This window comes from Peromyscus eremicus, chromosome X, assembly GCF_949786415.1.
Source record: "Peromyscus eremicus chromosome X, PerEre_H2_v1, whole genome shotgun sequence".
Classification (NCBI taxonomy): Eukaryota; Metazoa; Chordata; class Mammalia; order Rodentia; family Cricetidae; genus Peromyscus; species Peromyscus eremicus.
The window spans coordinates 10,454,665-10,471,047 of NC_081439.1; the positions used below are offsets into that span (position 1 = coordinate 10,454,665).

At 39.8% G+C, this 16,383-nt stretch overlaps 1 protein-coding gene across 4 annotated transcripts in view; it reads right to left on the minus strand.

The window, feature by feature from the left end:
- Sytl5 (synaptotagmin like 5) overlaps positions 1-14,609 on the minus strand; it is a 342,067-nt gene extending 327,458 nt beyond the window's left edge. For all 4 annotated transcript variants that reach the window (XM_059250097.1, XM_059250096.1, XM_059250098.1 and 1 more), the window contains exons 1-2: positions 14,521-14,609; positions 12,481-12,587 (exon numbers count right to left, since the gene is read on the minus strand). The gene's annotated coding sequence lies outside the window, so the exon portion shown is untranslated. The remainder of the gene's footprint in view (positions 1-12,480; positions 12,588-14,520) is intronic.
- Between the last annotated feature and the right edge of the window lie 1,774 nt (positions 14,610-16,383).

Consider the following 16,383-nt stretch of genomic DNA (forward strand, 5'->3'; position numbering starts at 1 on the left):
ACAGTACCACAGCTGCTCAGACCCAAGTAAACACACAGAGGCTTATATTATTTACAAACTGTATGGCCTATGGAAGGATTCTTGCTAGCTGGCTCTTATAACTTAACCCATTTCTATTTATCTATAAGTTGCCACGTTGCCATGGCTTACAGGTACTTTCACATCTTGCTTCTCTTGGAGGTGCTGGCATCTCTCTAGATTACACCTTTCTCCTTCCTGTCTCTCTCCTTGGATTTCCTGCCTGCCTCTAAGCTTCCTTGCCATAGGCCAAAGCAGCTTATTTATTAACCATTAGGAACAACATATATTCACAGCATACAGAAAGACATCCCCCAGCACTCAGGTCTCTGATGGAGTTAAGAAAGAGATAGTATAGCTGTAGTTTTTCTTGTTACCAAATTCAGAAAAGAAACTTACATAAAAGATATAAAATTTAAAAGGTTGAGAAACATAGAAGCTTAAGTTATTGTTTACCTAAGAAAATGATTTGGAGTCTAAAAAGACAGTTTTGGTTTGGCAATACAAGTTAGGATAGAAAGTAAATTTTGACTTACCAAGATAAGATAGATACTGGAATATTTTCTCTGAATTTGCCAAAATACAGATAGACTGGACATTGTAAATGTAATTCTCACCTGCTATTTGTTCTTCCTGTATATTTACTATGTTAGAGTTAAAACCTTTCCTTTTTATTTAGACAATAAGGGGGAAATGTTCTGGGGTATTTACACACTGTGTGAAAATGTATTGCTGTGATTAGTTTACTAACAAGATGAACGGCCAATAGCTAGGCAGGAGGTACAGGTGGGACTTCTGGGCAGAGAAAGGAAGTAGGAGGAGATAATTGAGGCACAGAGGAGACACCAGCAAGACATGGAGGGAGTCAGACATACAGAATGAAAGAAAGGTAAAAAGCTACATGGTAAAATGTAGATTAATAAAAGGAGGTTAACTTAAGTTATAAGAGCTAGTGGGACAAGCCTAAGCTAAGCCCAAGCTTTCATAATTAATAAGAAGTCTATGTCCTTCATGAAAGGCCTAATGCTCTGTTCTTTGTTCTCACTGACATATTTTCCAATCATTGTTTGAATAGGCATGGCCATGACTGCTTCTTCTTGCCACTCTAATAGGATTGCAAAGGGTGTTCTACATTTTCAGTTCCTGGCTTCTTCTATGGCTAATCAAGTTTGTTTCTTCCATCACTGAATAGATTCAGTTTCAAATGATTACTCGACAGTAATTACTTGACAGTTTCAAATAATTACTCCATTGGCCTAACTCCCCCAGATATCATGTTCTACACTGGACCAAATGGGACAAATATTTTGTATAACATTCTTATCAACAAAATCAGCTGTAACTTATACTGCTCCCCATAGACTCTTTATTGCTAATTTAATTGGCCCTTGCTCACTATCCTCCTGGTCCAATTGATGTCTTCTAGACTACAAGTACTAAAACTTAAAATGATGATGACTTAACGCCGGGTGGTGGCGCACGCCTTTAATCCCAGCACTCGGGAGGCAGAGACAGGCGGATCTCTGTGAGTTCGAGGCCAGCCTGGTCTACTGAGTGAGATCCAGGAAAGGCGCAAAGCTACACAGAGAAACCCTGTCTCGGAAAAACCAAAAAAAAAAAAAAAATGATGATGACTTAGAAATACCAACTGCTACCTGCTGTCCACCTTCTTTTAATAGGGAGCCCCTAGATATCCATGACAGCAATGATAGTAATCTCTAGAACACCCTAAACCCTAGGCTGTTGGAGAATATTATTTTAAGGTGTGTTACTTTTGTTTATGTTACATTTGTTTAACTCCGTGAAGCTGTATTGCTTTGCCTGTCTAAAACACCTGATGATCTAGTAAAAACCTGAATGGCCAACAGTGAGGCAGGAGAGAGAAACAGGCGGGGCTGGCAGGCAGAGAGAATATACAGAAGGAGAAATGTGGAAGAAGAGGAGATCTAGCAGCCAGAGGAGGACGAGGACATCAGGGACTAGCAAGCCATGGAGTAAGAGTAAGATTTACAGAAATATGAGAATGGGAAAATCCCAGAGGCAAAAGCTAGATGGGATAATTTAAAGTCAAGGAAAGCTGGCTAGAAATAAGCCAAGCTAAGGCCGGCCATTCATAATTAAAAATTAGCTTCCATGTGTGATTTATTTCGGAGCTGGGTGACGGGCCCCCAAAGAGGAAAAAACAAACAACAACATTAGGCCTGTGAACCTCTTCCAGCAAGAAACAGATATGATGGCATCTGCTTCTCTAAAAACATTTGAGGTTTCCAGTTCTCAAGGGAGAATGTTTGGTAGAAGTTACATATAAGACATGGAGAAATGGGGCTATGAGCAAGGCTCTGTTGCTTAATCTTAGCTCTGCCTGTGACAACAGGGTCTCTGAGACAACAAATGGTCAAGAGAGTGATAATCAGGTCATGAGATCATGAAAAACCATGGTTCAAACTGGTTGTGGAAGGGGGCATATACTACAGTGAGATAAACTTTAAAAATAAATTGTTTTAAATACACCAATCAAAGGAGAAAGGAATGGACTGTTTGATTCAGTGGCCTAGGAAATGTAAAAAATAAAATAAAAATAGCTTGGGACATAATCTTGGACAATCATACTTGTATGTCTCAGTGTGCTTTACTCTAAAAAATAAAATAAAATGATAAAGCCATGCATGGTGTCTCATGCCTGTATTTCTAGCACTTTAAAGGCTGATACTAGATGATCCTTGAGAGTGTGAGCTTAGCCTTGGCTACACAGTTTGTTCCCACCAAGGTCAGAAGAGGATATTAGATCCCCTTGAGCTAGAGTTACAAGCAATTGTGAGCCACTCAACATGAGTGCTGAGAACCAAACTCTGGTCCTCTGGAATAGGAGTCAGTACTCTTAACCTCTGGACAATTTTTCCAGTCACCATTGTGAGGTCTTTTATTACTCACTGATAGTCATTGTTTTACTCTGATGCTTTTCTCAAGTTCAAAGTTACCTAGTATCCCAATGTGCTTCATCTTCAGAAAAATTCAACTCTAAGAAGTACTCCAAAATATGTGTCTCTGACCATTAAAACTTATCTGTGCAAATATTTCCAGAACTCTAGTAAAAAATAAAAAATAAATTTAAAAAGCTCGGGGATTCATAAAATGTCTCACCTAAGACAAGCAGAACCAGAGAACTGATTTTAAGAAGAATGACCATAGTTTTATGGCCTTCCTATTTGAAACCTTGCTTTTCAGTTAATGTTTTTTCCCCAGATTAAAAATTTCCACTTTTCTCTCAAACTGTCTGTAACACATAGAATTTAGTAGGGTATACCTTTGGCAAGTAAAAATTAAGCATTCCTTCCTCATCCTGTTTGCTCTAGAATTTTAAAATTCTAATTTTCAAGGCAATTGATTGTTTGTATAAACTTCAATAAGAATCTGTTATAATAGGACACAAATGAAAACATTAATTGTATTATCAAGGCTTTGGTTGAATATCATATTAGAAAACAATATGTGTAGCATCAGATATAAGACAGATTCAAGAAACTAAAGTAGATTTTTATGGAACCAATACTTATAAATGCCCTCTTAGAATACTAGGATAGTACTTGATTTGTGAGATTTCTACATTACACATCAGAGAGTCACTCTTTGGCTTTCCCAGGAACCTCAGTATACACAGGGAAATCTCAACAACAGAGATATCTGCCCTGATCTATAACCTATTGCAGCTAAACCCTGATGGCAAGTACTTGACTTAGCCTTTTAGTCTTAAGAGACTTCTAAACCTTTGATTTTTTTTAAGATTTATTTTATGTGAATGAATGTTTTGCTTGCATATATGTCTGTCTACCACCTGTGTGCAATGGCCACAGATGCCAGAAGAACATGTATGATCCCCTGAACTGAAGTTAAAGAAGATGATGAACCACCGTGTGGGTGTTAGAAACTGAAACCAGGTCCTCTCCAAGAGCAGTAAGTGCTCTTAACATCTGAGATGTCTGTCCAAACCCTAATATGATATTTCTCATGGAAAGTTTCAGTAGCTCTGAGTAATGGTGACGCATGCCTGTGATCCCTGAAGCCCTAGAAACTGATTTAGAAGGACGAAGGTAAATTAAACTACATCCTGGGTTACAGAGTGAGACTCTGCTCACCCTACAATAACCCAGCCAAACAAAAAGTTGTCTAACTTTGAAAGTCCTGTGTGACCAATTGCCATTCTTAGTGTGTTTATATAATAATCAGGTCAAAATCTAATGAGACCAGACCCCATTTGCAAACAAGAATCAAAAGGGAAATTAAAAAGATTCTTTAATGAAGGGTTCCCGACACACTTCATCTGTGTGTCTAAAGGTAAATTTTGGGAGTGCAGTTAGAAATTATCCTGGTGTAGGAAGGTGATGATACAGTAGCTTCTCTTCCGGGGGTGCATGAGCTCATCAGACACAGATGGCTAAGTTTACAGCACCAGGCATTCATTTCCTCCAGCCAAGGGGGTCTTAAGTTCACCTTCAAAGTAGCAGTGCCACTATTGTACCACTGGGAATATATTGCCAGGCTGGTCACTGTTGTGGTTTGTAGGTTTGACAGCTGGACATGACTATAATTGCTTTTCTCCCTCGGCAGCTTGCATAACACCTTCTGACAATATGAAAACTAATCCTCAGGGAGGAGGCTTCTAGGTCAGTTCCAGCTGGATGTCTCCAAGTCCTGTGTCTAAAATATGAGGTATCTTGAGCAATAGGGTCTTGCCTTCAAGTTCTGGGAGGTAACCTCAAACAATGGCAATAAACATTTTGGGAGTCACTTGGACCCACACTCACAGCCAATGGCAAAGATGAGATCTCATCACTCATTTAAAAAGCTTCTCTGTGCAGTAGAGAGAGGCCGCTACCAGAGATCCATAACTAGTCAAAATGAAGAGAATGATGAGTGTGAGTTCCCCACCCCCAGTTGATACATTACAACACAATTCCTACACCTAAAACTCGGGAAATATGGAAGAAGGGATGTAAAGACTATATGAGCCAGAGGATCGGGACACCTGCTGTGAGATAGTCTTCTAGACATGACATCTCAACGATTTTGTTGCCTGAATAATACCTGCCTAATGACACCAGTCAACAGGCCAACATGGATGGTGGAAATTTCTCAACCCCCTCCCCCATAGACAAGAAGCTACAGACAACCAATGGCTGCTGAAAGAAGGGGAATCAGTTTTCTCCAGAGATGAGTCTCCTGATAGGTTAATAGCAATAATAATGAAATCAGTAGGGGCTCTGTGTGTAACAGTAATAATGATAGAAAAGGTCATGAATTAGAGAGGGAGTGGGGGAACACAGGAAGAGTTGAGGGAGAAGGGGTACAGCAACAATGTATATATGGTGCTCATATATAAAATTCTCAAAATGAAAAATAAATTTTTAAAGAGGTATAATGTAAGGAGAAAATTAGTTTCAATGGGACACTATTCTAGTTTCCTTTTTATTGCTGTGATAAATCATTCTGACCCCAAGCAACTTAGGGAAGGAAAGGAATTATTTGGCTTATATATACTTCCAGGTCACAGGGCATCATTAAGGGAAGTAAGCAGAGAAACTCGAGCAGGGACTTGAAGCAGAAACTGGGGAGGAACACTTGTTCTCAGGTTCATGCTTCGCTACCTTTCTTATACAGACCAGGACCACCTACCTAGGGATGGTGCTGCCCACAGTGGTCTGAGCCCTTTCACAACAAGAACTATCAAGACAGTCATACCCACATGCCAAATTGAGTTGGGCAATCCCTGAAAAGAGATTCCCTTCTCAGGTGAATCCAAGCTAGATCAAGTTGACAATTAAAGCCTATGGCACAACCTTATAAAATTCCTAATTATTTTTGCCTCCTCTAATACCAGTTTACAATTTTTCAAACTAGTGTTTCCATTTTTTTTCCTCTAGATCTCCTGATTTTGCACCTCTGAGAATTAATCTCTTTCCCAAAAACATTTAAGCTAAAGCTAGGTGCCATAATATGAGCTTAAAGGAACTCAAAGCAACAGATCATCCCTGATGCTGCATAAAGGCTCGGAAAATCCATCAGAATACAAAGAAGGCATTCAAAGTGCAAATCAGGAAACTAGGCAGATTGTCACTACTATCTCAAGATGCTTTAAGCTCAATCTAAAACTAATATCTGCTTCCCTTAAGGACTCAGAAACTGAGTTTGCAACTATTAATTTTGTGTTTCATTTGTCATCATAGAAATACTCATGTGTAAATGCCTGATACCTTGTATCATCCAATAAAACTATCTAGGAACCAACCTTTACAGTTGTTTTAGCTAAACGTTAATGAACAAAAGCTGTGCCCAAACAAGAATTGGATTTATTATGTCCACAAGGGAAAATGGTTTCTTTTTTGTTTTTTCCATGAAGAAGGGAAAACCGGCAAATACTCTCCTTGGATGAAAGCTTAGTCAGTCTCAGCTGAGCCCTCTGACCAAGTAGGATGGACTTCGGGCTTCCCCCACTGTCTTTAGAGAATCCTGTTTCGACTCTTCAATACAGTTCTGAGTCAGACCAGGTGACCTGAGCTCAATCTCTGAGACATACATTGTGGAAGGAGAGGACCAACTGCTGAGAATTGTCCTCTAACCATCTCACACACACACACACACACACACACACACACACACACACACACACGCAAAGGAATGGCTCCACGCAGAGCAGAGAAGAGACCTAAATCCATGAGGGAGTTAAGTGATTTGGTGGCCTGGATGGGTTCCCCTCCCCTAATTTTGGACTGGACAGCTTAAACAAAGAAAGGAGAGCTGTTTGCTCCACAGCTTTAGGTAAACATGTTCAAGACTGACTTTGAGTGTATCACTAGCCTGGACTCATCAGCCAGAAGGAGAGCCCCGCTGGTGGGAGAAAATGCCCACCGGACCTTTGTCAGGAGGGAAAGGAAGAAGTCAGAGTTTGCCATCTTTGTCAGTAGCTGCCTTCCCTATCTCTCTGCCTGTCAAGGATCTGTCTAGCTCCTGGTCCCTCATGGGCAGATCCTACCAACACCGTACTTCTCCATTTTAAATCACCATTTGTCCTCCTTGGAATGGAGCCCAATCTCTCTCCCAGTATAAGACCTCAAGCAATAGTTCCTATATCTACAGTGTTCACCCCTTGTTAACATGAGGATGTACTTATTCCTTAATTCACCATAGTTTTCCTTCCCAACCCTGTGCTAATATTCTCAGTAGCAAGGAGATCCCATTATCTTTCCTTTTAACTACCATAACAGAAGAAAGATGGTACTTAAAGTCATACTAACTGCAGGCACTTTCCTCTCTGTAAGAGAAGGATCCAAGTCAAGCAAGAGACAGACAGTTTTCTCAGTTAGAAAAACACTATATTGTGATGATGGGTCTGGACTAGCTTTGCAGTGGAGAGATGCAAGGGCCCTTGTTTAAATTACAAATCATTGAGAACCAGAAAGGAGAACTGAATTAGTGAAATGGTAGGGGAGTTAAGGTGACCAAAAGAGATGGTCACAACAAGCAAGTAGAGATGAGAGAAAGAGAAAGTGTCAAGAAGATAAGCACTGTGAGGAGCCTGAGAAGAAATTCCCTGCCATGGGGAACAGCTAAGGGCTGAGGTCATGTTGGTGTGGGAAGCAGTTGTAAGGTCATGGTACTGGACTATTTCTCCTTTAAGATCTAGGAGATTTCCACACACAAACGTCTTTGGTTAAATTTATCTGAGGATAAAGTGAATCATAACAATGAGGAAGGGTACAGAAGAGCCCATACAAGACAGAGAAGATGGGAAGAAATGGCCATTCAAAAAGTTAGCAGAGAGTAGACCTACCCCATGAACAGACCAGGAGAACATAAGCCATGAGGATTCTTAGATATATGGGATGAAAGACAAGCATAAGCACCATTTAATTTGAGCATCCTCCCACAAACTCTTCTCACAAGTCAATGTAGTATGCTGCTTATAATGCATCCAAGGATTAAGAGGGAAGAAAGTGACAGAATGCATGAAAATTACTTCAACTATCAGGTAATTGTGAAAAGAAGTGGCATGGAATACTTGACATGACTCATTTAGGTAGGAGGTGACAGTGGGTAAAATTAAGAGAAGTTTGAAATAAAGTGATATTTTCTTTAAAGAGATATATTATCATAGAGGAAAAATGCCATAAAATTTGCATGTGTACTGAAAACGCTGACACATTATGGACAGAAAAGAATGCACTGATGAAATAATTCATGTTTATGTTGATGAAAGGTTTATTACTATAAAGATTCCTTGTACAAGTCATATTTGATCCATCCAGATGTATGAATAATGCATTTGAATTATTTCAAAATATTAAAAAAACATACAACACTAATGATTTTAATGGTAGTTTAAGCCTAGCAAGATAGTTGACCTTAACATCAAGAAAACCAAAGTCATAGTACAGGGATGGCTAAGATAAAATATAAATCCAGGTATTTTTCCCCTGCAAGTAATTTCAAGTAGTTATTTCCTAAGATAGGAGACACAATTAAAATTGGCTTTAGAAACTTATTCTACTATATATATATATATATATATATATATATATATATATATATATATATATATGAAAATGGTTTGGGCCTCGATGTGGCTTGGTATTTTTAGTGTTATGATACCATGTGTGATCCTTAGATCAGCAAGAAGAACAGTATCTGGTAAGTGGCTGAAAATGCAAATTTATATTTTAAAGATACTTTAATAAAAGAGCAAAGAACTTGTGGTGGTTTATCCACAACGCCTTACCAGTCAGTCACTGGTTAAAGGCTTTTGGGTCCCTTCCCCAGAGTACAAGGTAAACTGGCCTCCTTGGCCACAGACACAAAACAGTACCAGCAACAAGGCCGAGAGGAGCTGTAGAAGCTATAAGTAGTCTTTTGCATACTCAGGTGAACACTGAAGGGGTGTGTGGGTTCATTTTTCATCACTGTGTCAAAATACCCAAGGAAAAAAACTTAAAAGGATAAAGGATTTATTTTTGGCTCACAGTTTCAGAGCTTACGGACCATGTGAGGGACACTTTTTTTTCCTCTGCCTGAGGTGAAACATCATGGCAGAGAGAGTATGGAGTATGATAGGCCAGAGCCACTCATTCCATATCCAGGAAGCAGGGAGGGGGTAGGGGGAAAGGAGCAGGATACATCACACACACACACACACACACACACACACACAGAGAGAGAGAGAGAGAGAGAGAGAGAGAGAGAGAGAGAGATCAATTAATTTTCTGCAACTAAGAAGCATCTTCTGTGATACTTCCCATGTCTACTCAAATCTTAAATCCAACAATAGATTAATCAACTCATTAGTGTGGAGGCCTCAGGATCTTTTCCTATCTAGAAACACCCTCACAAACACACTCAGAGATGTGCTTTACGAATATGTCAGGCATCTCTCAAACCAGACAAGTTAACAATCAAGATTGACCAACTATAGTTTCAGAAAATTTTATGAGAAAGATGTGCTACCTCAGCTGTGGTTGACATATTGTGAACCCCAATAAACTTATCTGGGGGTCAGAGAACAGAACAGCCACTGTATTAAACATAGGTTTAGGCAGTGGTAGCACATGCCTTTAATCCTAGCATTCAGGAGGCAGAGATTCATCTGGATCTCTGTGAGTTCAAAGCCACACTGGAAACAGCCAGGCATGGTGACACACGTCTTTAATCTCAGGAAGTGATGGCAGGAAGCAGAAAGTTATATAAGGCATGAGGACCAGGAACTAAAGTCTTGTTAAGCTTTTAGGTGTTCAGCAGCAGTTCAGCTGAGATCCATTCCAGTGAGGACTCAGAGACTTTCAGTCTGAGGAAACAAGATCAGCTGAGGAATTGGCGAGGTGAGGTTGGATGTGGCTTGCTCTGTTTCTCTGATCTTCCAGCATTCACCCCAATACCTGGCTCCCAGGTTTGTTTTTATTAATAAGACCTTTAAGATTTGCGTTACACTCAGCCATCATTATTATGTTAATGTCAAGGATGAATTCAATGATCAGAAAGCAATAATGAGGCTTAAAGAGTGTACTGCAAAATGGTCATCAGCTATTCTCTCCATTTCTCTTTAGGACTATCAGAACACAAGTTGGGTGTGGAAGGGAGTTGGTCTCAGTTGCTGCTGTACAATAAGTCTAGTAAACGGGAATCCCCAAAGTTGATGAGCTTTACTGGTCACACTCTGTGCTCTTAATAACCCAATGATACTTTTCTCTAAACCTTTATGTAAATGTCATGGCAGGGCATCATAGATGATAAAGATAGATGGATAGATAGATAGATAGATAGATAGATAGGTAGATAGATAGATAGATAGATTATATACATGCATATATATATATATATATATATATATATGGATGAGTGATTAAAAGAAACACAGAAACTTCAACTGATCCCCTGAATGAATTCATCTAATCCTACCACTGATTCATAGCAACCACATAGACTGCCAGCACGGATAAGAAAAATCCCTCTGCAACCTTCCCTAAAGCTTTATTTCCAGAAATGGCCTTGAAAAATGTAAACAATTGCCTGCAGGAATGATTTACTTCCCCAGACTCTGGTATTTACCCTTTATTACAATAATTTAATCATGCTTTCCCCCAGTAAGACTCCCATCATTGTCCTATCACAGCTTATCACACCACTTTCTCCAGAGTCACCACACAACTTCATCAAAAGATAGTATAATAAACACTGTAATCATATATATCTACTAAAGGGTTCCCATAAACTTTCCCATCTCATTTTATGTTCCTAGGTCGATTTTTATGTAAAATATGACATTCTTGTCAAAGTTATGTGACTTATTATGCACATCTCTTTCACCCAAAATAATTGCTTGTAATTGTTAGCCATTGATTGAGTCAAGGCCCTGATTCAATTAACCACTGGTTATATCAACCCCTAATCCAATAAAGCACTGATTAGGATCAACATCTGTAGCTGGAGGCTTTTTTGTGTCCTGCCCTGTCCAGTTGCCTCTTATAAGATAATCACTCAGAGGCTTATATTAATTATAAATATTTGGCCAATGGCTCAGGCTTATTACTAACTAGTTCTTATAACTTAAATTAACTCATTTTGCCACATGGCTGCAGCATTACCAGTCTGCTGGCATCTTGTTCCTTGGGTGGCTGGATGACATCTCTCTCTCTCTCTCTCTCTCTCTCTCTCTCCTCTGCCCTTCTTCCCCCTCTATCTCTGTTGGATTTCCTGCCTGGCTCTATCTTGTCTTGCCATAGGCAAAAGTAGCTTAATTTATCAACCAGTGAAAGCAACATATTCACATCATACAGAAAGACAATCCCACAGCAAACATCAGATTAAATCAGTTTCAGTTTGGGGGCCCCCGAAATAAAGCTCTGAAATGATTAACTCTGGTAAAATTAGGCACCATCAATCCCCTTATTAGATTAGCCAGTACTTAGAACAAAACCCTGATTTGTAACAGTATTTATCAGATTAGCCACTTTTTAGATCAAGCTCAGACTGGATCAATTCTGGATCAGGCTGGCAACTGACTGAATCAACTCTAGATTAGGATCAAGTGCTGATCAATCTCTGATTTGGATCAATTATTGATGGGATTGGACCCCTTTTTATTCCAGTATTTGTGGTGGCTACAGAGGCTCTCTAGTGAGACCTTACTCAGGGTCACAAAATCTGAGCTTGCTTTGCCCAGCAGGACTGCATAATGGGATAATTTGGCCAGAGGCGTGGTTACCAGGTGTTTGGAAGGGTCTACACTTGGCTGTACAGTGTGCTTTGATCTTGCAAGAAGGAGGTCTTTTGCCTCTCCCCTTGGCATATTATAAAAAGCCCTTTTCAATAAACCTCAGGGTGACTGGGTATTGACCCAGGGCACTCCCAAAGCTATCCTGTGTCTTTGTCTTTCTTATCATCTCTTTCTATCTTTCTATCACTTCCTCATTCCTCTCTCCTCCCCCCAAAGAACCCAGGTCAGAACTGGACTCCAGCAGACTCCCACAATTACTCCATTGATTGGAACTGTCCCTGATTGTATCAAGCCTGAAAATCTGGAATTCTAAGAAAAAATTAATAAGGATAATTATTCTTATGAAATCAAAATTCAGAAAATTTGGTTTCAAGGGTTACTAAATGATCCAGTGTCTAAATCCAGACTAAAAAAAAAAGTGCTTTATTGTCCTGCCCATTTATTATGTTGAGATTATATGACACTTTTAAATGAGGAAATTTCCCATAAAATAATATTCCTCTTTCAAAAAAATCAGAGGATCACCAATGTTGATCTCAAATCTGCATAGCAACATCAGGCCTACCTTGTGTACAAACACCCAAGATTATTGTATTGACGGATGTACTATTGTATACTTGCTGTGCCTTCAGAAGCATTGGATTATAACCTACCATAAACATGATTTAGGACATAAAACTTTTGGAAATGTAACACTTTCTTACCTTATACACAGACGCCTCGTGCTTAGGGAATTTTCCTTGGGAATTCAAGCCTCTCTGACTTCACAAATGCCGTGAAGTATATGACTCGTGGAGCTCAGACAGTCCACCTACAATGACAGCACAGCACAGAAGACATTGTTAAAGTCAACAGAGATCGATTTCCTGTTACACACTTAGCAGTACTCTTCTTGACTATCTCAAGTCAAGTCCTGCAACTGCCTACAGAGCTTTTGCCTAAGAAATTCTACACCAGCATCAGCACAGCAAGGAAAAGCAAAAGGAATAAATGTAGAAGAAAATCATGATGAGAAGTTAAGCTTAAGAAATAAGTAGGAGCTGGAATGATGGTATAGTGGTTAAGAGCTACTCCAGAGGACCCAGGTTCGATTCCCAGCACCTACATGGCAGCTGACAACTATCTGTAGCTCCAGGTCTGTGGGATCCACTACCTTTTTCCAGCCTCTGATGTCACCAGGCACACATGTTACAGGCAGCCAAAACAGCTCTACACATAAAAATAATTTAAAAATGTAAAGAGAAATAAAATTGTAAGTGAGAGAATGCCTTCTGCAAAAGGAAACTAATAGTTCTAATTATCTCTCAAGTCAACCTCATAAACTTAGTGCCAAAATATTTTTGCAAATGCAACCTCATGTAACTAGGTGTTTGATCTAGCAAATAAATTGTTCAGAAGTTCAGTCTTCACTGGGATGAAAAACAATTGCCAAGTGGCCTGTCTCACTATTTCATAGTAATTTATCAGAACTGATCTTTGAAAGTTTCTGATCTTAGCTGATGAAAAGCGAAAATACTAAGTGGGAACTGTTATGATTTATTACGACCCCACCCCCAAGGGTATCCCAAGCGTGCAGGGAAACATGCTGGGCAGATGCAGCAGCAGGCTGGGCAGATGCACACCATGTGATCATGGTGGTCATGCCCAGGAATACAAAACCCAGACGCTGCATCCATGTGGAGAGTTTATTATAATAGAGAGATAAAAAGGCAGAGAGACAGAGTGAGAGAGAGGAAGGGAGAGAGAGGGGAAGGGAGAGAGAGAGAGTGAGGTGCACACCTCATGGGAGTGGAGGGAGAGAGAGAGAGAGGAAGTGTTGGAGTTTTTCCTTAAAAAGAGACTTCTATGTCAGGACACAGGGCAGCCCCAAGGGGCGGGATCAGAATATTAACAGGAGCTATGCTTCTACTTATGGAATCCATTTTCACACACACACACACACACACACACACACACACACACACACACGTATATATCTTTGTATATATATATAAATATACACACACTTTTATAGGCAGAGGGGGGAGAGGAAGAGAGAGAGTGAGAGAGAGATGACTAGGAGAAAGTTAAGACAGAGAGAGAAAATTCAGAGACGGAAAGTCTTATTTGGAAAGTTAACAATGAAGCTCAGAACCTCAGTTCTAAGTTTATTTTCCATTCAACCCAAAGTTTTAAAGCATGTGACTTAGAAAAGACAGGTTGAGAAAATACAAAGGAACAAAAAGTCATTGTAATTAACTGTGTCTGTCAACAGTTTAAAGCCATGGGCTGAATCATGCCAAAGTTCGGGGTGAGATTGCTGCTATTGGAGAGATGCCACTGAAGAGCAAAGCTTTTCTACTTTGTAGGACAGCAGAAGGACTATTAAGTTAGTTTTAAGCACCTGTACCTGGCACAGGGACATTTTTTATGACAGAAAACCACATAACAAAGGACATTCCTAGAAAAGGTTTTCCTATAAATTCTACAGGTCCAGTGAATCTACTGTAACTGCTGTGAAAAGGTTAAAAATGTGCAGATAGATCATATATGCCCTTCATATTTCTCAATAATTTGTACAGGAGTATTACCTTAGCCCATGTGTCCCCCAGATAGCATTATAGCCCAATCCCTTTGAAGAAACAATAAAGAAAATATATATCACGTATATGCCAATCACTAAGTCCATTTCTGTCTATATTAGTAAAATACGACATTTGAAATGCTCATTGGGTGCCCCAGACATCTTCACATCTACTGTGTACCTGATTGATGTGCTCATGGGAAGAAAGAATATTTAACAGAATAACTCCTCACCGGTACTCAATTGATTCACTGTGTTGCTAGGGTTGTGAATCAAATTGCCAGGTAACTAAGCACATGACCTCATAATTCTGAAGGTCAGACCTTTGGGTTGGCATGACTTGGGTCATCAGGCTGCCTAGGCTAGGTTCTCTAAGGTTCTGGTTGGGAGAATCTGCTTCAACAGAAAGTTCATCAAGGTTGTTGGCAAATATTTTCCCTTTCACTTCTGGTTGCCTTTCGTGGCTTAGAGGACATCTACATTTCTTCCCACATTGTCCCCTTAATTTCAAAGCTAGGAATGGTGCATCCTAGCCTTTTTTATTTTGAATCTCTCTCACATTCCCTTCTCACATCTTCAGTCATCAACTGGATATAGTTCTCTGCCCTATGAGCTTGTATTTTGTTTAGGTCCAATCACTTTACTTCAAAAAAAATCTGTCCCAAATGACAAGCTGTTATGGAATATATTTTAAGGTGTGTTACACTTTTTCCTACTGCTTTTGTTAACAATGCAAAGACATGTTACATTTGTTTGATTAAATAAAATAAAATTAACCTGCAGTCAGGAGGCTGAGTCAGCAACTAGCTGACAGGAAGTGGTAGGGATTGGAACCATGTGTAGCTAGGGTTCTTAAATGGGGGCAGTGATGGATTTTTAGAGAGCCGTGAGCTAGGAGAGAAGGTTAGCTACTTGCTATTCAGCCTCTCTGAGCAAGCAAGCAAAATTTCACCCCTACCTTTGAATCCTGATTTCTATAGAGGGTTAGAGATATAGATAAAGTTCCCTTAGTGGCCTTGAAAGAGCCAGTGCCTGAGGGAGCAGAATTCCAGCTCGCTGCTGCCCTTACATCAGATCGGTGGCTGGTAGCTGCAGAGCCGCAATTGCTGATTAGGACAGCCGTTGATTAAGAGGCAGCCACTGAATTTGATGAAAAACAACAAGCCACAATGACAACAGTATCTCATTATATTCACAGCTTCTGGAGATAGAGACTCATAATCTGATGCACCATTTATAGAAAGTATACTTCTCATATCTATCAATTCACATTTTGGGGATTGTAAGGACACTTCTCAAGCACAGCACAAACCACACAAACTTTTAGGTGATGAATATCATTCTGAATGTCCACTAAAGGAACCCTCAGATTTATGGTAGGCTATAAGAATCTGCCAAGCAGGATTCTGAGGGTTGTCAGTCACCACAGCATCAGTCAGGAATATGCCACCTCTAGATCTCTAAGGGAAGTTGGTAATATATTGAATATGAGCAATCTGGATGAAAAGGCTCTCTGACCTTTTAAAATCTCATGAATTGTTATTGAGATTTTAATAAAGGTCTTAAGAAGCTGGGAGTATATAGCTCAATCAGTAATGTGTTTGCTGTACAAGCATACAGACCTCAGTTTGATTCCCCAGAACCCACAGAAGAGTGGGGCCTGATGGTGCTCATTTATAATCTCAGGACACAGAAAGCAGAGACAGGTGGACCCCTGAAACTCCCTAGCCAGTCAACCTAGCCTAGCAGGAGAGCTCCAGGCAGTGAGCAATCCTGTTATAAAATAAAAATTTTACAAAAGGTACACTGCACCTGAGGAGGGACACCCAAGACTGAACTTTGACCTCCACACAAAACTGCATATACACCCATACACACACATGGTACACAGGAACATAAACACAGAGAGACTCACATACACAAAAATAAATGGTAACGACATTTAAATGGTAGTCAACCCATTGGCGACTATAACATATCGAAATGACAGTTATTGAAGCAAGATGACGTCAATATTAAAACAGTATAATTTTTCTAGTTTTTA